General features: G+C 39.4%; 1 protein-coding gene across 3 annotated transcripts in view; it reads left to right on the forward strand.

Moving 5' to 3' along the window:
• Positions 1-22,911, forward strand: part of Il31ra (interleukin 31 receptor A) — a 126,273-nt gene that overhangs the window by 39,549 nt on the left and 63,813 nt on the right. The window contains exon 1 of one of the 3 annotated variants that reach the window (XM_058583126.1): positions 3-116. The exons of the other annotated variants lie outside the window; for them this stretch is intronic. The gene's annotated coding sequence lies outside the window, so the exon portion shown is untranslated. Of the gene's footprint in view, positions 1-2; positions 117-22,911 lie in introns of those variants that run through there. 3 annotated transcript variants of the gene reach the window in all.

Genomic DNA, 22,911 nt, shown 5'->3' on the forward strand with positions numbered 1-22,911 from the left:
ATTATTGCCAGAATTCCTATCTTCATCCCAGTGCTGGTGAAGTCAAAGATAAAACCAATCTACAGCTTCTACAATAGCCATCACTGAACTGCTTGCAGAACTTGCCTGGACACATTGTGAGCTCACCTGTATGCATTGTGAACTATCTGTTGGTGCAGCGACTTGTGGTAGTGTTGGGGTATTTTTGCTGATGATGTCATTGGTGGTACAATTTTTCCAAAAGGAGCCGTCAATTGGCTTGGTGTATTTTCCTCCCTTCTGCTTGTCATGATCGTCCAGCTAAAATTTGGGGGCCAACAGAGGTGAGGCAAAGAACCTCACCCCCCCACTGGTACAAAGACCTCTCCACAGGTGTGGCTGTATACTGGACTGGTAGTCAGTGACGGGTAAGATCCAATTGCAATGGTACCAACCTAAGGACCATATGTACTATTGGACAACCTAAGGCAGGCACGGTCCCTAAGCCACATGCTTGTTGTTTAAACAGAGAGGGGGAGATGTTGAGAGCCACAGCCGAAGGGGCCCCAGCAAACTTCCAGCTGCCAGCAAACTTCCAGCTGCCGGCTGATGATTGGCTCACAGTGGCCCCAGCAACATCTAGCTGATTGGCTCCTCGGCCCCAGCAACATCTAGCTGATTGGCTCCTCTGCGGTGATGCTCATTGGGCTGTTTCCCTGCCCTTTCAGACCACGGAGCTGCTCATTGGGGGACTTTTTTGGCTCCGCCCATGTGACCCAGCCAATCGGCCTCAAGAGCAGGAGGATTGTGGGAGGTGGAGAGAAGCTTGTGTGGGAGAGAGAGGCTTGTGGAAAGCCGGTGGTGGCAGTTGAGGCTCTGAGGGTTTTTCCTGAGAGGCTGTTTTGTTTGGCGTGTGTGGTTCTAAAAATAAAGTTAGTTTCTTTTGACAAGTGGCTCCTGATTGTGCCCAGCCAGACTGCGGCAAAATTAATCTTTAAATCTCTGGGATTTCTATTACCCTTAGCACATAGTAGATGCTAATACATATTTAGAGACTGAAAGAATGAAGTAATTATTCTGTCACATAAGATATTGAGACCTGATCCAAGGCAGAGACCACAAGAACTACTCTTTGGAAGGATATAAATGGTGTCAACAGAGCTGTGATTCTTTCAATCTCAGGATCTTTGAGATTCTCTTCCTTTATTCTCTTCTTCCCTGATTTGAATATCTCATCTGGGGTCTGACATAATCAAAATATTATATTAAAGAAAATTTGTTTCCTTTTTATTCAGAAAGCCCCTTTTGTTGCTAAAATTTCCCATCTGTTACATTTTTTCCCTGATCAATTTACACTTAAATTTATTTGCTTAATAATTTCCATCACCTCATATTTTCTTAAAACCAAGTTACTTCTGAGCATCATTGTTAAGTTATGAATCATTTGGTTGCAAGGAACAAAAACTTGTTTAAGCTAACTTTAATAAGCAGCAGTTTGTTGCAATCATATAATAGCAATGTCATGGACATCTACAGGTAGGAAATTACACAACAGTAGCTCACATGTTCCACATGTGCAGTTGGAAGTTTGGGATTAGAACTGTTGGCCATCATATGACTCCCACCTTTGTTTCCCTCTTTGCTTCTCTTTACTTCACTTTTTTGAATCTTTCTTTCTTTGCATATTTAACACAGCTGTCGGGACCCCTGATGTGATAGCACCCTTGTCCACCACTATACAGCTAACTCTCTTTCCCATTCCTAGGTGAGAGAACCTAAAGGGTTAGCTTGGCCTCTTAGAACCTGAGATTCAATATGGATGAGAGGAGGTGTTAGTTTTCTATGGCTATCATTACAAATTACCACAAACTTGGTGGCTAAAAACAACAGAAATTTGTTCTCTCATCATTCTAGAGATTGAAAGTACAAAATGAAGTAGTCACTAGATTCTGGAAATCCTGGGTACTCATCGATTTGTAGTTGCATCATGACAATCTCTGCTTCCCTAGTTACAGTGCTTTCCCCTGGTGGCCCCCTCTTAGTTGTGTCTCCTTTTCTGCCTCATAATGACATTGGTTATTGGATTTAGGGTCCACCTTAATCCAGGATGATCACATCTCTATTACATCTGCAGAGACCCTTATTATACTTAAGGTCATATTTTGGGGTACAAGGTGGACATCTCTTATGGGGGCTACCTTTAGATTTACTCTGGGAGGTAAAATCAAGGGCTATTTAGCATGGCTTCAAGGCTCCATTTATTTCTGGTAAATGTCTGTAGTCTCTACCTCTACCAGGAATATTTGTTTTTATCATTTTGTATCTTTTCTTCCAAGTAACATGATCTGCCAAAACAGTTTTTGTATCGTAGTAACTTTCTGGAGTCATCTTTCCTTTGGGCTAAATTAATGGCTCTTCTTTCCTTTTCCTGTAACACTTTATATACACCTCTTTGACAGCTGCTTTTTGTTTATAGCACTTTATTTTACATGTCCATTTTGCCATTTAAGCTGTGCACTTTTCCTGGGTGGGGCTCTTGCCTCACTCAGTTGTATTTCCACAGTTGTATTTCCACTGTATGTGATGCAGTCAGAGGGGGCCCTCGCCAGAGGCCAAACAATGGAGCCCCCTGATCTTAAGCACAAGATCTAACGTTAAGTTCTTTGAGGTATGGAGTTGAAAGGCTCATACTGAGTCTTTCCCCGCCTTCAACCTCAACGTTTCTTTATTAAATTGTATTAATTCTCCATTCTAGCCAGTTTTATTTAATATTATCCTGTGTTATGTTCTTTGTTACATGCTCAGATCTGCTCCATCTCTTCCTTTCCTGATGCTACCATCTGGTTTAGACTTCCTCAGCATAGTCTTGTTGCCTGCTGTGGTTTGGGAATAGTTTGTCTTCCAAGGGTTTTTGTATTGGAAGCTTAATCCCCCCATGGCATTGTTAAGAGGTTGTGGGACTTTCTAAGAGGTGGAGCCTAGAGCAAGGTAATTGGGTCATTGGGAGCACTGTCCACAAAAGGAATTAATATAGTTTTTGTGGGTCCCTGGTTAGTTCTCATGAGAGGGTAGTTATAAAAGATCAATCAATCTCAGCCTCTCTGGTTTATGTCTCACCATGTAATCGCACCTCTTACATGCGTTGCTGTTGTAATATCTCCTGCCATGATGTGATGTAGTCAGAGGGACCCTCACCAGGGGCCAAATAATGGAAACCTCTGATTTTAAACTTTCAGACCCCCAAATTGTCAATTAAGTACACCTATTTTATTTAAAGTTACCCAATCTCAGGTATTTTATTATAGTAATGGGAAATGTGCAAGTATACTACCTTAGGTTCAGTGAGCCCTGCATTTCAAGATGCCCCTATGCTACTTTAATTCACATTAATCTTCCCTGTTGTACAGATATGCTCATTCATGGGTATCCATTTTATACATTTTATATTGGTCTTTAAATCTTAGCCATGGTCAGTGGATAGTATTTTGGAATTGCATTATTAGTACCAAATTGGGTTTGAAAAGGAGATGGAGGGAAAGCTGTGGTCCTAGAAATCATAGTGGAAAGAAAATTAGGATTTCAGAAAATATTGCTTGATTCTGCAGGAAGTAAACAATGTTTTTTAATAATTTAGAAAGAGCAAAATATGTCATTTTTTTCTGAAATGTTTTAGGTGGCAGTAGTGTAGTCAGTGGTGGGAAATATGTCCTCCGTTCCCTGTTAAGTTCTCTGTGGCAGGTCTTGAATATTGCCAGTTAGTGGCTACTCCTTTTTAGAGGCTGAAGAAAATTAAGCAGCTATGAATTTTCAGTTGAACTGTCTACCTGTTGGTCTACCCATGTCTGCTAGAGAGGAGTTGCAGTTTCCAGACAAAATGGTCCAGTCTTCTACTTCTCCTTGCAGTTCTTTCAGTCTTTGTTTCATGTGTATTGACACACTGTTTTTAGGCACATACATATTAGAGATTATTAAGTTTTCTTGTAGAATTGACCCCTTTAACATTATATAAATGCCCTGATAAGTTTCCTTGCTTTTCATACTTCAGTATGGTCTGTCTGAAATTAATGTTATTCCTACTTCTTTTTGATTAGTTACTACCGTGGTGTATCTTTCTCCATCACTTTACTTTTTAATTTATATGAATATTTATGTTGAAAGTAGGTTTCCTATAAACAACATTTACAAGATGTTGATCCTTGTTCTTTTGATCCATGTGAATAATCCCTGTCTTGTAATTGGTGTATGTAGACCATTAAAATTTAAAGTGATTATTGATTTAGTTGGACTAATACCTATCATACTTGTTACTGTTTTCTATTTGTTGTCCTTGTTTTTTTTTTCTTCTTCTTATTGCCTTCAACTCCTTTTCTGCCTTATGTGGTTTTAATTGAGCATTTCATATGATTCTATTTCACTTCTTGCTTATCATATTAAACTTTTTAACTATTTTAGCAATTGCCCTGGAGTTTGAAAAATACATGTACAACTAATTCAAATCCACTTTCAAATGACACTATAATGCAAATAATCCCAATCCCTCCCTCCTGTGTCTTGTATCACTGCAGTCATTCATTTGGTTTATGTATTAACTATACTCATTCCCAGAGTCTTGAGGGGCTAAGGCAGGAAGATTGTAAATTCTAGGCCAACCTGGGCCTGGGACCCTGTCTCAAAATAAAAAATGAAAAGGACTAGGAATGCAGCTCAGTGATAGAGTATCCCTGTGTTCAAATCCCAGTACCATAAACAACAAAGCACAAACACACACAAAACCATAACCAAAACCGTGCAAAACTATAATGATTGAATACATTGTTGCTATTATTATTTTGAATAAACTCATCTGTTAGGTCAATTTACAATAGGAAAAATAAAAGTGTTTATTTTACTTTCACTTGTTCTTTATCTAATGCTCTTCCTTTGTTTAGGTAGATCCAAGTTTCTGACCTATATAATTTTCCTTCTCTAAAAAAAACCCCTTTTTTGACATTTTTTTGCAATGCAGGTCTACTGGCAATAAATTCTCTCAGTTTTTATTTGATCTCAGAATATATTTCTTTTTAATTTTGAGGGATAATTTCATAGGATATAAAATTCAAGGTTAATGCATTTTTTCTCTCAGTGCTTTAAATATTTCACCCCACTCTTTTCTTCCTTATTTAGTTTCTGAAGAGAAGTCAGATGTGTTTCTTTTCTTTGCTCCTCCATATATAAGGTGTTTTTTTTTTCCCCTCTAGGTTTTTGGATTTTTTTCTTTATATTTCACTTTCTTTGGTTTGAATATGATACACCCAGGTCTAGTTTTTCTGAAATTTACCCTGTTTGCTATTCTATGTGCTTCCTTGATGTATGTGGTTTGTCATCTGACATAAATCTGAGGAATCCCAGTCTTCATTGCTTTAAATATTGCTGCAGTTCTGTTATTTCATTTCTTGTCTTCTCCATCTGGTGTTCCTATTATGCATATGTTAAACCTTTTGTAGTTGTCCTACAATTCTTGGATATTCTGTGATTATTTATTAAGGAGTTTTTTCCTCTTTGCATTTCCACTTTGAGAGTCTGTTGCTTATCCTCAAGCTCAGAGTCTTTCTTCAGTTATGTATGGACTACTAATGAGCCCATCAAAAACTTCTGTTAGAGTTTTTGATCTCTAGCATTTCTTTTTTCCTTTTCCTTTTCTTTTTAGAATTTACAACTCTCTGCATACATTATTCATCTGTTCTTGCACTCTATCTACTTCTTTCATTTGCGCCCTTAGCATATTAATTGTAGTTGTTTTAAACTCATGGTCTGGTAATTCTAATATCCCTGCCATATCTGGGTCTCCTTCTGATGCTTTCTCTGTTTCTTTCAAGTGTGATTTTTGCCTTTGAGTATGCTTTGTGATTTTTTGTTGAGAGGCAGACATAATGTAATAGATAAAAGGAACTGTGGAAAGCAGACCTTTAGCAATGTGGTGTTAAGATTTGGAGGAAGGGGAAGTGTTCTATAGCCCTGTGACAGGGTCTCAATATTTTAGTGAGCAGGTGTCCCTGGACTGTGAACTTTAGAAGTTGAATCTCAGCTTTCTCGTTCCCCACCACTTAGGTGGTACAGGATTTCTAGAGAGATTGCAGTTGGGTATTTCCCTTCTCCCATTAGATGAAACTCTGGTTTCTCTCAAAGGCAGGCCTTGTTAAGAACAGAATGCTCTGCTATATTTCTAAATGATTAGTCTTTCCCTCCCGCTGCCAGAAGCCTGAGATTTTTCTCCAATTATTGCTATGAGAGCTTGGTAGAATGTGTCCCCCAACATTCCATAACAGGAATGTGACCCATAACAGGGTCACCCTGGAATATTTAACTCTCAGACTTGTCCCCATTGACCCTCCAGCAATTCATTAATTACAATCTGCTATGTAATCCTGTTGCACTGTTTTCACTTGGGATCTTCCTTGGTCATCATTCTTGGAATTCTGTCCTCTTTGAAATTCTGTGTTTAGGCATCCGTTTTTCCCCTTTTATTTTGGTTTATGCTCTTGTTTTGTGTGTGATTTTCAATAACATTTTGAAGAAGGGTTTCTGGGAGAAATGTTTCTTTAAACTTTACTTTTTAAAAAATACCTTTAATTTGATTCTCTTCCCTTAATTGATATTTGGATGCATAGAACATCCTAGGTTAGAAGTAATTTTCCATTAAATAAGGCATTGATCCCTTAGTCTCTAGCTTCTGATTTTGCTACTGAGAAACTGAAAAATTTGAAACCATTCTCATTCCTGATCCTGAAAAGCTTTTTTCCCCTTTTTATTCTTTTTTTTTCTGTTTATTACACTCTTCTTTTTGTTTGTTTTTATTAGTGCATTATAGTTATACATAATGATAGGACTGTTTTTGACATATTCATAAATACCTATAATGAAATTTACTTCAATGCAACCCTGAGTATTTCCCTTTCCTCCTCTCTTCCCAGTCCTCTTCCTCTGTTCTGCTTGTCTTTCTTCTATTTATTGATGATTTTAAAATTGATACATTATAGTTATACATCAGAGTGGAATTCATTGTGATATATTCATGCATACACATAGCAAAGTTTGGTCAACTTCATTCTACAGTTTCCTCTTTCCCCTTTTCCCATCTATCCTCCCTCATCTTATTTATTTATTTATTTTTTGAGAGACAGGGTCTTTCTGTGTTGCACAGGATGCTCTCAAACTCCTGGATTCAAGTGATCCTAACAACCTTAGCCTCCCAAATGCTGAGATTACAGACATTCACCACAACACCTGACTTTTCTTTATTTTTAATATTCTGAATCTTCACTGTTTTACAATTTAGTGTTAATTTATTTTCATTAATTATGCTGAGGACAGCAAGGACCTTTCAATCCTGGAACATACATTCTTCAATTCTTAGAAATGTTATTACATTATTTCTTTCCCTCCATTTCTCTGTCCTCTATTTATGTAACTTCTAGTAGTCAGATGTTGACTGATCCTCATCTCTTTGTCTTTTCTTCCATCTTATGGGAACTTTCCTCAATTGTATTTTCTAAGCTTTAAATTTCAGCTCTCAGATTAGTAATTTCTACAAGCTCTTGTTCTTTGATTATGCCTTTTTCTTAGCATCTTATTTAATTTTTTTTTTAGCATTTAGTAACTCTGGGTCATATTTTATAGATACATTTTTTATCACTTTTTCCTGAGGGGTTAAGTAATAGTTTCATGATTAAAAAACTGTTTATTTTCAGCATTGCCTCTGTTTCTTTCAATTTTTTTCCTAAACATTGTTGAATAGGAGAAATTTAGTTAATTTGACTTTGTGTCTGAAGAAGAAGGGGAAGGTCTTTTTCAGATTTTCAAGAAACTTCCTATTTTCATTTCCCACAATTACAGTCAGTTCTTACTGTTCCTGATGATTGTTGAAAACTCCGAATGAATTAGCAAATACCGAACCACTCTCCACAGAAGAAATACACGGTTGGCTTCCCTTGAGCCTCTGGTCACGTTTTCATTAACAGAACCATATATAACCTGTTAGATACGTATTTCTGTTTAAAGATACCTTATTTAATATATAATGTTGATTCATTAACATGGAACTCATGCCCAAGTGCTTCTGCTCATGCCAAAATGAAGCTTATCTATCACTTATTTTCCTCATGAGGCACATCATACAGTCTTATTTTTTTTAATTTTTAAAAATTTGTAGATGGACATATTACCTTTATTTTATTTGTTTATTTGTTTTTATGTGGTGCTCAGGATCAAGCCCAGTGCCTCACACATGCTAGGCCAACATTCTACCACTGAGCCACAATTACAGCCCTCATACAGCCTTCTTGTTCTTAAGACACTAGAAAGCACTTCAGCAAATGCTCAGGGGCCATTTGAAATAGTGAAATCACTACCAAAAGGCACAGAAATGCAAAACTCATGGCACTAAATAAACCATGGGAAGGGGGTTGGAGTTTTAGCTCAGTGGTAGTAGAGCGCTTGCCTAGCACATGTGAGGTTTGATTCTCAGCAACACATAAAAATAAATAAGTAAAATAAAGGTATGTGTCCATCTACAACTAAAGATATTTTAAAAAACAGACATGGGAAGATGCTTGTGAATAGTCTTAGAGCTCAAACAAGAAGGCAGAGTATTGCTTTCTCCCAAATCAGCTGGGAATGTGTGCATAGGGTAACTTAAGTTTTCCAATACTGCATGTCTATGAATTAATGAAAAAGCATGGTGAGTATTGATTTGGAAATTATAAATAAACTTTAGCAAGTAGGTGAATTAAAAAATCAGAACTACATGAATACTGAAGGCCAGTTATACTGACATGATGTCTCAAATTCCTGAGTTGCTGGGGCTCAGGCTGTAGCTCAGTGGCAGAGCATTTGCCTGGGTTTGATTCTTAGCACCACATAAAAATAAAATAAAGACACATATTTCCCCTCTCTTTAAAAAAATTTCCTGAGATGTGTGCGATGGCACAATTATGCTTACTTCTTGTTATCCCTTTTATGAATTTCTAGGTTTCAATTTTCTCATCTTTACCAATCCATTTACTACTGATTCACTTCCCATCCACCCCCCAAATTTTTTAGTATCTTTGTTATTTTCTATTGTTTGTTTTCCCATATGTTTTGCGTTGTGGTTCTATACTATTCCTATACATTTACTGTGATTTTTCCGGAGTTTCCTGAGAGAGTAGAGATAAAGTCAGATGCTTAACTGGCCAGGTCTTAACTAGAATTCTCTGACACACAGTACTTTTAGTAAAGTGTTATACATATAATAGGGGTTTGCATCTGTTATATTATACATATAATATATAGATAATAGATGTTTGCATCTGTTTAGTTTAATAAACTAAAGAAGTGCTTGTTTTTTATGTTAATATTTACCTTTCCTACATAGTACACTATAATGGGATCTTAAGTATCTTATTTTTTGTTTTTTTTTTTTTTTTTTTTTTTTTTAATTTTTTATTGTGGGTTGTTCAAAACATTACAAATTTCTTGACATATCATATTCCACACTTTGATTCTAGCGGGTTATGAACTCCCACCTTCACCCCATACACAGATTGCAGATTCACATCAGTTACACATCCATTGATTTACATATTGCCATACTAGTGTCTGTTGTGCTCCGCTGCCTTTCCCATCATCCCCCCTCCCCCCTCCCCACCTCTCCCCTCCCCTCCCCTCCTCTCTCTCTACCCCCTCCACTGTATAACCCTGAGGGTCTCCTTCCATTACCGTGCAATTTACCTTCTCTCTCCCTTTCCCTCCCACCTCTCATCCCTGTTAAATGTTAATCTTCTTCTCCTGTTCTTCGTCCCTACTCTGTTCTTAGTTACTTTCCTTATATCAAAGAAGACATTTGGCATTTGTTTTTTAGGGATTGGCTAGCTTCACTTAGCATAATCTGCTCTAATGCCATCCATTTCCCTGTAAATTCTATGATTTTGTCATTTTTTAATGCAGAGTAATACTCCATTGTGTATAAATGCCACATTTTTTTTATCCATTCGTCTATTGAAGGGCATCTAGGTTGGTTCCACAGTCTTGCTATTGTGAACTGTGCTGCTATGAACATCGATGTAGCAGTGTCCCTGTAGCATGCTCTTTTTAGGTCTTTAGGGAATAGACCAAGAAGGGGAATAGCTGGGTCAAATGGTGGCTCCATTCCCAGCTTTCCAAGAAATCTCCATACTGCTTTCCAAATTGGCTGCACCAATCTGCAGTCCCACCAGCAATGTACAAGTGTACCCTTTTCCCCACATCCTCGCCAGCACTTGTTGTTGTTTGACTTCCTAATGGCTGCCAATCTTACTGGAGTGAGATGGTATCTTAGGGTGGTTTTGATTTGCATTTCTCTGACAGCTAGAGATGTTGAGCATTTTTTCATGTACTTGTTGATTGACTGTATGTCCTCCTCTGTGAAGTGTCTGTTCAGGTCCTTGGCCCATTTGTTGATTGGGTTGTTTGTTCTCTTATTGTCTAATTTTTTGAGTTCTTTGTATACTCTGGATATTAGGGCTCTATCTGAAGTGTGAGGAGTAAAGATTTGTTCCCAGGATGTAGGCTCCCTATTTACCTCTCTTATTGTTTCTTTTGCTGAGAAAAAACTTCTTAGTTTGAGTAAGTCCCATTTGTTGATTCTAGTTATTAACTTTTGTGCTATGGGTGTCCTATTGAGGAATTTGGAGCCCGACCCCACCGACTGTAGATCGTAGCCAACTTTTTCTTCTATCAGACGGCGCGTCTCTGATTTGATATCAAGTTCCTTGATCCATTTTGAATTCACTTTTGTGCATGGCGAGAGAAAGGGATTCAGTTTCATTTTGTTGCATATGGATTTCCAGTTTTCCCAGCACCATTTGTTGAAGATGCTATCCTTCCTCCATTGCATGCTTTTAGCCCCTTTATCAAATATAAGATAGTTGTAGTTTTGTGGATTGGTTTCTGTGTCCTCTATTCTGTACCATTGGTCCACACGCCTGTTTTGGTACCAGTACCATGCTGTTTTTGTTACTATTGCTCTGTAGTATAGTTTGAAGTCTGGTATCGCTATACCGCCTGATTCACACTTCTTGCTTAGCATTGTTTTTGCTATTCTGGGTCTTTTATTTTTCCATATGAATTTCATGATTGCTTTCTCTATTTCTACAAGAAATGCCATTGGGATTTTGATTGGCATTGCATTAAACCTATAGAGAACTTTTGGTAATATCGCCATTTTGATGATGTTAGTTCTGCCTATCCATGAACAGGGTATATTTTTCCATCTTCTAAGATCTTCTTCTATTTCTCTCTTTAGGGTTCTGTAGTTTTCATTGTATAAGTCTTTCACCTCTTTTGTTAGGTTGATTCCCAAGTATTTTATTTTTTTTGAAGATATTTTGAATGGAGTGGTTGTCCTCATTTCCATTTCAGAGGATTTGTCGCTGATATACAGGAATGCCTTTGATTTATGCGTGTTGATTTTAAATCCTGCCACTTTGCTGAATTCATTTATTAGCTCTAATAGTTTCTTTGTAGAGCCTTTTGGGTCTGCTAGATATAGAATCATATCATCTGCAAATAGTGATAATTTAATTTCTTCTTTTCCTATTTTTATGCCTTTAATTTCTTTCGTCTGTCTAATTGCTCTGGCCAGTGTTTCGAGAACTATGTTGAAGAGAAGTGGAGAGAGAGGGCATCCCTGTCTTGTTCCAGATTTTAGAGGGAATGCCTTCAGTTTTTCTCCATTCAGAATAATGCTAGCCTGAGGCTTAGCATAGATTGCTTTTACAATATTGAGGTATGTTCCTGTTATCCCTAGTTTTTCTAGAGTTTTGAACATAAAGGGATGCTGTACTTTGTCAAATGCTTTTTCCGCATCTATCGAGATGATCATATGGTTCTTATTTTTAAGTCTATTGATGTGGTGAATAACATTTATTGATTTCCGTATATTGAACCAGCCTTGCATCCCAGGGATGAATCCTACTTGATCATGGTGTACAATTTTTTTGATATGTTTTTGTATCCGATTCGCCAGAATTTTATTGAGGATTTTTGCATCTAGGTTCATTAGAGATATTGGTCTGTAGTTTTCTTTCTTTGAAGTGTCTTTGTCTGGTTTAGGTATCAGGGTGATGTTGGCCTCATAGAATGAATTTGGAAGTTCTCCCTCCTTTTCTATTTCCTGAAGTAGCTTGAAAAGTATTGGTATTAGTTCTTCTTTAAAGGTTTTGTAAAATTCTGCTGTATACCCATCGGGACCTGGGCTTTTCTTAGTTGGTAGTCTTTTGATGGTTTCTTCTATCTCCTCAATTGATATTGGTCTGTTTAGGTTTTCTATATCCTCCTGACTCAATCTGGGCAGATCATATGACTTAAGAAATTTATCTATGCCTTCACTATCTTCTAATTTATTGGAGTATAAGGATTCAAAATAGTTTTTGATTATCTTCTGTATTTCTGAAGTGTCTGTTGTGATATTGCCTTTTTCATCCCGTATGCTAGTAATTTGAGTTCTCTCTCTTCTTCTCTTCACTAGCATCGCTAAGGGTCTGTCGATTTTGTTTATTTTTTCAAAGAACCAACTTTTAGTTTTGTCAATTTTTTCAATTGTTTCTTTTGTTTCGATTTCATTAATTTCAGCTCTGATTTTAATTATTTCTTGCCTTCTACTTCTTTTGCTGTTGTTTTGCTCTTCTTTTTCAAGGATTTTGAGATGAAGTATGAGATCATTTATTTGTTGGTTTTTTCTTTTTTTAAGGAATGAACTCCAAGCAATGAATTTTCCTCTTAGAACTGCTTTCAATGTGTCCCATAGATTCCGATATGTTGTGTCTGTGTTTTCATTTATCTCTAAGAATTTTTTAATTTCCTCCTTGATGTCTTCTATAACCCATTGATCATTCAGTAACCTATTGTTCATTCTCCAATTGATGTATGCTTTTTCCTTCCTACTTTTATCGTTGATTTTCAGTTTCATTCCATTATGATCAGATAAGATGCATGGTAATATCTCTACTCCTTTATATTGTCTAAGAGTTACCCTGTGACATAATATATGATCTATTTTTGAGAAGGATCCATGTGCTGCTGAGAAAAAAGTGTAACTGCTTGATGTTGGGTGGTATACTCTATATATGTCAATTAGGTCTAGGTTATTAATAGTGTTATTGAGTTCTATAGTTTCCTTATTCAACTTTTGTTTGGAAGATCTGTCCAGTGGCGAGAGAGGTGTGTTGAAGTCTCCCATGATTATGGTGTGGTGGTCTATTAGACTCTTGAACTTGAGAAGAGTTTGTTTGACGAACATAGCTGCACCATTGTTTGGGGCATAAATATTTATGATTGTTATGTCTTGTTTGTGTATGGTTCCCTTAAGCAGTATGTAGTGTCCCTCTTTATCTCTTTTGATTAACTTTGGCTTGAAATCTATTTTATTTGATATGAGTATGGACACGCCTGCTTGTTTCCGAAGTCCATATGAGTGATATGATTTTTCCCAACCTTTCACCTTCAGCCTATGTATGTCTTTTCCTATCAAATGCGTCTCCTGTAGGCAGCATATTGTTGGGTCTTGTTTTGTGATCCATTCTACTAGCCTGTGTCTCTTAATTGGTGAGTTTAAGCCATTAACATTTAGGGTTATTATTGAGATATGGGTTGTTCTTCCAGCCATATTTGTTTATTTCTGTTACTAAACATTGTTTGTTTTCCTCTTTGATTGTTTCCCCCCCCCTTTACTGTCCTACCTCCCACTGTTGGTTTTCATTGTTATTTTCCATTTCCTCTTCCTGTAATACTTTGGCTAGGATGTTTTGAAGAGATGGTTTTCTAGCTGCGAATTCTTTAAACTTTTGTTTATCGTGGAAGGTTTTAATTTCATTCTCCATCCTGAAGCTTAATTTCGCTGGATACACAATTCTTGGTTGGAACCCATTATCTTTCAGTGTTTGAAATATGTTATTCCAGGATCTTCTAGCTTTCAGAGTCTGTGTTGAAAGATCAGCTGTTATCCTGATTGGCTTGCCCCTAAATGTAATCTGCTTCCTTTCTCTTGTAGCTTTTAAAATTCTCTCCTTATTCTGTATGTTGGGCATCTTCATTATAATGTGTCTAGGTGTGGATCTCTTATGATTTTGCACATTCGGCGTCCTGTAGGCTTCTAGGATTTGGGATTCTGTCTCATTCTTCAAGTCTGGGAAGTTTTCTTGTATTATTTCATTGAATAGACAGCTCATTCCTTTGGTTTGGAGCTCTGTACCTTCCTGTATCCCAATGACTCTTAAGTTTGGTCTCTTAATGTTATCCCATATTTCTTGGATGTTCTGCTCATGGTTTCTTAACAGTCTTGCTGAGCTGTCTATGTTCTTTTCCAGTTGAAATACTTTGTCTTCATTGTCTGATGTTCTATCTTCTAAGTGTTCTACTCTGTTGGTAGTATTCTCCATTGAGTTTTTAAGTTGGTTTATTGCTTCCTGCATTTCTAGGATTTCTGATTGCTTGTTTTTTATAACCTCTATCTCCCTGTATAGTTGATCCTTTGCTTCCTGGATTTGTTTGCGTAATTCGTTGTCGAAGTGATCTTTCATTGTCTGATTTTGCTGTTTAATGTCTTCCTTGATACTCCAGATCATCTGAAGCATGTATATCCTGAATTCTTTATCTGACATTCCATCTGCTGCAGCTGTTACCTCTTCTAAAGTTGCGTTGACCTGCATTGCTTGTGGTCCTTTCTTTCCTTGTCTTTTCATACTGCTTGCGTATCTTTCCTGCAGGTGCGGGCGGCGGCTCTGCTCTCTCCTTATTCCAATTGGGGTGTCGTGGCTACCACGCCGGCAGGTCACTGGGCCTGTTCTGGGAGCTGGTGGCGGCTCTGTTCTGCCCCTACTCCCATTGGGGTGACGTGTCTGTCGTACCAGCAGGCCACTGGGCCTGTCCTGCTGGTCGGTCGCAGATCTGCCCACCTTTCGGGCACGAGTGGAGGCTCTGCTTTGCCCCTACTCCAATTGGGGTGTCGTGACTACCCCGCCTGCAGGATGCTGGGTCTGTTCCTGGCAAGGGAGGCGACTCTGCTCTGTCACTACTCCAATTAGGGTGGTGTTTGTACCCCGCCGGCAGGCTCCTGGGCCTGATCCGCCGGTCTGTTGTAGGTCTGCCTACCTTGAAGGCGCGGGCGGCGGATCTGCCCTGCCCCTCCTACCACGCCTGCGGACCCCTGGGCCTGATCTGCAGGTTGATCACTGGTCTGCTCACCCTGCGGGCACGGGTGGCGGTTCCGCTCCACCCCCACTCCAATTGGGGTCACGTGACCACCACACCGGCAGGGCCTGATCCGGGCGTGGGAGAAGGATCTGCTCTGCCCCTACTCGAGTTGGGGTGACGTGTGTACCACACTGGCAGGCCACTGGGCCTGACCCGCCAGGCTGTCACAGGTCTGTTTACCTTGCAAGCGCGAAGGGCGGCTCTGCCCTGCCCCTCCTACCACGCCCATGTACTACTGGGTCGTGGGTCTGCCCACCTGGCGGGTGTGGGTGGCGGCTCCGCTCCGCCCCCTGTCCAATTGGGGTCACGCGGTCACCACGCTGGCGAGCCGCTGGGCCTGCTCCGGGGGCTGGCGGCGGCCCGGCTCCTTCCCTCTGGCTCGAGGACAAATTGAGGAGACTCGGGTGACTGAGCCTCACCCCCCTTACCAGGAGACCAACTGCTTATGTCACCGCTGGTATTGATGAAGATCTCTCCTCCACCGCTTTCTGCTGACATCAGATCTCTGCCATGTTGGTATCCTATGCGAATGGCAGCATTTCGTTCCCCTTGCCAGGCAACCCAAGCAATGGGTGAGTCCTGACCTGTCCTCAGCAGGACCCGGACCGAGACACAGTTTCCGCGGGCTCCTAGCCCCGGTCCAGGGAAGTTCCGGGAGCCGGAACTCGGCCGCTCCGTGCTCGGTGTAAGCTCCTATAAGTGTAGGCTCCAAGAAGCAGCCCCCGCGGGCTCAGTTCCGGGAGCCGGAATTCGGCCGCTTAGTGCTTGGTGTATGCTCTGATAGTAGCAGGGTCCAAGAAGCAGCCTCCGCGGGCTCCGCAGCCCTGAGCCAGGGCGGTTCCGGGACGGTTCCGGGAGCCGGGACTCGGCCGCTCTGTGCTCGGTGTAAGCTCCTATAAGTGTAAGCTCCAAGAAGCAGTCCCCGCGGGCTCAGTTCCGGGAGCTGGAATTCGGCTTCTTGGTGTTTCGTGTTTGCTCTGATATTAGCAGAGTCCAAGAAGCAGCCTCCGCAGGCTCCGCAGCCCGGAGCCAGGGCGGTTCCGGGACGGTTCCGGGAGCCGGAACTCGGCCGCCCCGCGCTCCGTGTTCACTCCGATAAGATCAGATTTTAAGAAGCCCCCAGGCGCTGAACCCTAGCAATCTGTCTGCAAGCCGCAGGCGAATTGCAGCCTGAAATTACCTGTTCTATGGCTGAATGAGCTGCGGTCAGTCAAAAACAGGTGTGGTGACGTCAGTTTACCAACATGGTGGCTGCTGGCCTCCTCTGTGGTCTGACCGGTGTGGAGAACCGAGATGGACCGCTTCCTTCCCCGTCTCGAACCCAGAATTCAGCCCTGAGTGCGGTGCTTGCGCGTCTGGCAGAAACTGCAGCGCTGTAACCCTGCGTCTCTATCCCAGCGCGCCTTGCAGACTCTAGCCGCGGGGCGATTTGCTGAATAAGCAGTGTTACCCTCCGTGCGACAAACCTCTCGCGTTTGAGTCCCCGTAGCCGATCCTCATGCGATGGAAATCCTTCCTCCAGGTTCCGGCGCACCCCACTATTGCTGGAAATTCCTAACAAGATATCCTTTAGCCGTCCTGACTTGTCATACTCCCACACAGTGAAGCAGCACACGGGGGTAATGCACTCCCCTCGCCGCCATCTTCCCTCTCCAGTATCTTATATTTTGATTTACTATGTATAGACTACCTCTTTCCTCCTTGTTTCTGTTAACCTCTCTGACTTAGTGGAACATGAATTAAGGAAGATGAAGAATGGGTTTTTTAAAAAAGGACTAGAAATCATACCTTGTTTTTAATCTTAGGTTGGGTTTCTTTCCTATTGCGTCATAACCTCTTCACTAGTCTATTTATTTTCTTTATGGTTTTATCAGTTATTTATAGAAGGTTGTAAAAAATTGTAGTACTCAGAGAGATCCCAGAAATCCTAATTTGAGCCTTTGGTTTACAGAAATTGAAAGTCAGGCTGCCTTGGTTCAATTCTTGGCTCCACAACTTAACTCCACTACTTGTTTTCACTTCAGTTTCTTCATCTGTACAATAAGAATAAAGGTACTTCCAATGTCAGAGGATTATTACGAAGATTAAATGATTAATTTAAAATTTTTTAGTACTATCCCTGTCCTATAGTAAGAGCTCTATATATTATTAATTATCGTATCGTTAGTAGTGACTAAGCTGAGGCTCTTGCCTGCCAATTTAGTGGATTTTCCTTTACACATGAATAAGACTTATAAACATTATTTTAGAATCAGCTATCATTATTTTCTTTCCCTCAGTTTTTTCCTTGTTTGAAGATAACTGCATGATTGCACATTTCTGCTTTCAAGCTAAGATACTCTAGGATTTCACTTATTACCACATTCATAAGAACTTCCTGAATAGAAACTTTAAAATTTAGTCACTTCTTTTATGGTTCTTTCAGATGACACTTCTCCTTTAAAGTTGAGTGGCTTGACAGATGAGTATGATTCTTTCTTTATTTATTTCAGTTACAATAATACAATCCATTTCCCAGCATGAGTGGATAAGTGCCACCCTAGGTTGGGCTGGGCTTAAAAGCAAAGGAAAAGCCCCCAGACAACTAGAGAGGAAATGCACATCTTTGTGCATATAAATTAAAGTCCAGATCACCCTCTCGGTTCTGATTTGTGCTGTAGAGAAAGGAGTTGCCTTTGAGGTGGATCCTTTGAATTATCACCTGTGGAATGCCACCTAGTACTGAAGGTGAGTGTCATCTCATTTTGAACAGTGATAACCCAGGCTCTTTTCTTACCATGTAAGAATCTTCTTCTGCTGTCTTCAGTCAAATTATGGGTCAGAACCCATCACATTACAGTTTATGTTGACAGGTACAGGGAATCTGCTCTTTCAGCAGGTAATATTTTAACACACTGGGTGTTGGTGGGGAGTCATGGGTGTCAGGAATCAGAGACTGGGGAAACTATCTAAATATAATGGATTTATCTTTCAGAAAAAAAAGAGAAAATTAGCTGAGGAGAGGCAGAAAAAAAATCCTATGTGTACTGGTGTTTCACAACAGGAGAGCTAGGGGAGAACAAATGATGAATAGCTATGATGTGGTTTTAGTGGAGAGCCTATGCTTTGGAATCCGACAGCGTGGTTTTGAATCCTGTTTATGCCACTTACAAACTATTATTTTTAAACTATTTCTATGTTGTCTCTGAGCCTCAGTTGCCATCTCTGTGAAGTGGAGATACCAACTCTACAGGGATTTTAAGGAGAGAATAAAATTCATGTAATATTATTAGCACTTGTTAGTCTTGTATGTTATATTATGATTCTTTTCTTTCCAATTTTGTTTCTGGTCATCTCAGAATGTTCTTGTATAGAGGCAGCCCAAATCCCAGGTGGGTTTATAGACTTTAAAATGAAGGCAGTCATCTGATAGCTCTTACTCTTATCTTAGGAAAGCTATGTACTCAGTGTCCTCATCCAAAAAATAAGGATATTATTAGTTTATTAGGTAAAAATTGTCACTGTTTGGATGTTTTGGGCAATTTTGAAAATAGCAATTCCATATTATTTAACCTAAAATATAATAATAGATGCATTATAAAATATACAAATGTAAATATTAAACATTTAAATAAAAAAATGCAAATATCTTTCCTATTTACCTCAAAGGGGAGGAAGAAAATTCTTGGAAAGTGCCTTGTAAATCTAAGGCGATTATTATTGCTACAATAATATCTGCAGGCTCCAAATCAACATTTAAAAGGGAATGAGAAATTCTAGTTGATCAACGAAGTAAAACTTTAAGCCAAATCCTTCTAGTCTGTGAGAAATTCTGAGGGACCAAGGAAGGTTGGGCAGCCTACTGCTTCCTTCCCAGAATATGGGTGGGAGTTTTAAAGAATGGGCAAAGAGGAGGGAGAGAATTCTAGGGACAGTATTCCAGTCAGTGAGTTAACTATCTATAGACTGCTTGCCCTGGGAGGGGGAATCAAGCAGCAAGGCCACCCATCCTCACTAAGTCCTTCAGAATTTCTCACCAACCACTAGAGCTTGGTTTCAAGTTTTACTGTTCTGTGTTTGGCACAGAGTGGCTATCAACAAATATTAGTTGAGTGAATGTATGAGCAACTCACTGAATAAAGGAGTAGAGCCTGCCCTGGGAAAATCACATGGTGGGACATTTTTGTACAAGTAAAATAAGATCAAGTTCAGCCTCTAGGACACAGCCTTGCATGAGAACTGATTTGCCAGAGGATAATATGTGTGTGTAGGGTGTGTGTTATGGGGGAGTGCGGGGCAGTACAACAGCCACATTCTATTTCTTAACTTTGGTCATATGAGATAGGATGTAGGCAGATGGGGATAATTTAACATGATAAAGTTTGCAGCATCTACTGGCTGAGGCCATGGCACCCCTCTTTGCTTCTCCATCCTGCCTTGTCCCTAGTCACTGCTGGTAGCCACCAATAATTGCTTGGATTTATTTCTAGTCATCCTACTCCTAATGATGGCTACTTGTAGGTTTTTGTCCTTAAAGATAGGACATCATCCCTGGCTTAAGCGGGATTCACTGTGTATTTAAGAGTCCTTTAGTCTAGCATGGCTTGTTCATAGTACTGTTTGAAAATTCTAGGTTTCCATTAAATGCTTTATTCAAATGAAGTCTCTCCAGCAGGAGAGTATCTATTTCTAGGAAGTGGCCTCTCTTTAAAAGCCAGTTATTCAAGACTTTTCCATTTCAAAAGTTAAGACTGATGAGCCAGGGATGCAGGAAATGGTTGATGGTTCTCCTCGAGAGCACAGCAGAATCTTAGGGAATTTCCTGTATTTCAGATTTGGAGAGGACAATTTGCCTTCAGAAGACTGATATATTGAAACACGTGAGCAATAGAGTTTCCATGGACTGGAAGGTGCACATCTCTTGTTCAGGGCTCCTCTTTTGATAAGTCAGTAATCTGAAAAGGCTTCACAGAATCTGAGCATTCAGGGAGGAAGATTCTTGGTTTTGAGGTGTCTTTCATCAAGGCTGTGGTGAGCTCTTGTGGCTGCACTGCTAGAGTCTATTGCTCTCAGTGAGAGGAAATTTCATCATTTCCTCCTATAGATAATACTGGTTAAAAACTACCAACTTTTGCATATTAGCCATTAATGTTGTACATTCTAAGCTGGCCTCTCCTTTCTGCCCTTAAAGTGTCCTTCCATTTAGGACTCAATTGGTTGAGTGTGTTCCTGCAACTAAAAAGCAATTAAGATTTTTTCAGATCCACCTGTCTGATCTGTTTCCTTGGCTGGAATTCTGAGTAAATGCAAGTTCTACAAGTGTACAGTGACCCACCAAAGACAACTAGGATCACTTTTGTGTACAGATTTTACTAAATGAACTCATTTAAACTTAATTCTAAAATTCTGGGAATTATTTCACATTAGTTTGCATTTACTACCAATAAGCAGTCATTTCTTTTTTTTAAAATGTTCTTTTTAGATATTCATGACAGTAGAGTGTATTTTGACATAATATACATACACAGAGTGTGACTTATTCTAATTAGGATCCCATTCTTGTGATTGTACATGATGTGGAGTTTCACTGGTCATGTATTCATATATGAACATAGGAAAGTTATGTTTGATTTATTCTGCTATCTTTCCTATTCTCATCCTCCCTCCCTTCCCTTCATTCCCCTTTCACTAATCCATTGAACTTCTATTCATTCCCCTGTTTATTTTGTGTTAGTATCTGCATATCAGAGAGAACATTTGGCTTTTGGTTCTTTGAGACTGGCTTATTTCACTGTGCATGATAGTCTCCAGTTCCACCCATTTACTAGCATAATTTCATTCTTCTTTATCGCTGAGTAATATTCCATTGTGTGTATATACCATATTTTCTTTATTCATTCATCTGTTGAAGGGCACCTAGGTTGGTTCCATAGCTTAACTATTGTGATTTGAGCTACTATAAACATTTATGTGGCTGTTTTACTGTAGTGTGATGATTTTAAGTCCTTTGGATATATGCTGAGGAGTGGGATAACTGGGTGAGATGATTATTTTATTTCATGTTTTCTGAGGAATCTCCATACTGCTTTACAGAGTGGCTGCACCAATTTGCAGTCCCACCAGCAATGTATGAGCAATGTATGTATAGAGGGTCTCAGTTTTTAGAATGCTACTCTTTTCAAGGGCTACAACTTCCCCAGCTTTCCCCCCACATCCTTGCCAACATTTAATGTTTCTTGTATTATTTATAATTGCCATTCTGACTGGAGTGAGATAGAATCTCAGTTTGGTTTTAATTTGCATTCCTCTAATTGCTAGAGATGTTGAACACTTTTTCATATATTTGTTCACCATTTGTATTTCTTCTTCTGTGAAGTGCTTATTCATTTCCTTTGCCCATTTATTAATTGAGCTATTAGGTTTTTTTGGTGTTAAGTTTTTTTAATTTCTTTCTATATCCTGCAGATTAATGCTCCATCTGAGGTACAGCTGGCAAAGATTTTCTCCCATTCTTTAGGCTCTCTCTTCATGTTCTTGATTATTTCCTTTGCTGTGAAGAAGCTTTTTAGTTTGATACCATCCCATTTATTGATTCTTGATTTTACTTCTTGTGAATAAGCAGTCATTTCTGTGGTGGTCCTTTGGTGAGGGGGAAAGTGGAAAAGTTTCTGGAGGACAGTTAAGCATTAGAATAAGGGTTTTGTCAGAATGACAATGCTCATTGGCTTTCCACAGTCACTAGCTCATTTCTGTCCATAGGTGCTCTGTGCTCTCTGTGGGATACTGTTATTACAGCATTTACGATGTGGTATTTGAAATAAATGCCAATGCTCTATCTCTCCAAGTAGATCCATGGCCTTCAACCCTTTAATGCTCAAAATCACTGGAGGAATTACAACACAAGAATCATCAGTATCTAACTCACTGTAGCATTTGTAGTTTGAAAAAAAATGCAACTGTTCTCCTTTCTGTCCTTTATCTTCTTCCCCTTATTAAAAATCACTGAGCTAAGGGGCTGGGGCGTGGCTCACAGCAGAGGGCTTGCCTAGCACATGTGGGGCACTGGATTCAATCCTTAGCACCACAAAACAAATAAAATAAAGGCATTCTGTCCATCTACAACTACAAAACAAGATTTTTTTTAAAAAATTACTGAGCTAGAATGTGACTTCCTTCAAGTCATGATGGGCTCTTCTTTTATTCTCAGTCCCTAACCTGTGGCTGGGACAGTGTGAATGAATCCAGGAATGCATTAAGTCATTGCCAGCCAATTCATGAGAGCGCCAGGGTTGGAATATAGAGGGTCTCAGTTTTTAGAATGCCAGTCTCTTCAACTGCTACAACTTCCCCAGCTTTGTCTCTGGGTGTGATTTAGTACTGTTGACTTTTAATTTTCAGTTTCTTTTTAAAATTTCACAAATAATTGGTATGTATTCTCTTGATGAAGGAACCAAGCAATACTTACCATTAACTTAAAAACATTTTAATATATTAATATTTTATTTAACATTTAGTAGTCATAAGATTTAAAAATGCAAAAATACTTGGCAAAGTAACAGTTTTAACTTTAACAGACACAATCACTTATTTATTAAATTATTGGAATTGTCAACATTTCTGTTTTTATAGTGTCCACAGTTGGACCTCCTTCACTCACTTTCCGAAGTGCTTTTAGGACATGTAACTACTGGAAGCTGAGATTAAAGGTGTGTCTTTTGCCCAAGAGAT

This window comes from Marmota monax, unplaced genomic scaffold (genome assembly GCF_021218885.2).
Source record: "Marmota monax isolate L192 unplaced genomic scaffold, Marmota_monax_Labrador192_F-V1.1 WCK01_AAM20220418_F8-fsc00037, whole genome shotgun sequence".
Classification (NCBI taxonomy): Eukaryota; Metazoa; Chordata; class Mammalia; order Rodentia; family Sciuridae; genus Marmota; species Marmota monax.